This window comes from Carlito syrichta, unplaced genomic scaffold, assembly GCF_000164805.1.
Source record: "Carlito syrichta isolate Samal-C Ts95f unplaced genomic scaffold, Tarsius_syrichta-2.0.1 Scaffold289721, whole genome shotgun sequence".
In the NCBI taxonomy this organism is placed as follows: Eukaryota; Metazoa; Chordata; class Mammalia; order Primates; family Tarsiidae; genus Carlito; species Carlito syrichta.
The window spans coordinates 53,231-53,640 of NW_007233817.1; positions in this window are offsets into that span (position 1 = coordinate 53,231).

Below are 410 nucleotides of genomic sequence, written 5' to 3' on the forward strand. Positions count from 1 at the left end.
CACTCTGAACCGGCTCAGATCGGGGCGGCAATTTGGGAGAAAGCCCGTCTCCGGGGCATCCGACGAGGTCTCCAAGTCCGCAACGGCCAGCGTCGGCGGCGCCCCAGGAGGGCGAGGGCGCCAGGCCCGCCTCGCGCGGCGCTCTGCGCGGGGGCAGCAGAGAAGCGGGCACCGCGCAACCCCGGAACGGACTGCGCCGGGAGCGGGGACGTGTTTGGGGAACGAACTCGCGGAAGGACGAGCGCTACGCCGCGAGGGCCTCACTTCCGGCTGCGGCGGGCCGCCCGGGCAGGCCTCCGCCTTCGGCTCCCTGGTTGACCCGCGGAGGCGGCCGCGGGGCCCCGCATGCTTGTTCCGGCTGCGGCAGGCCCGGGATGTCCTTGGCCGTCGTGGTTCGCAGATCGCAGCCG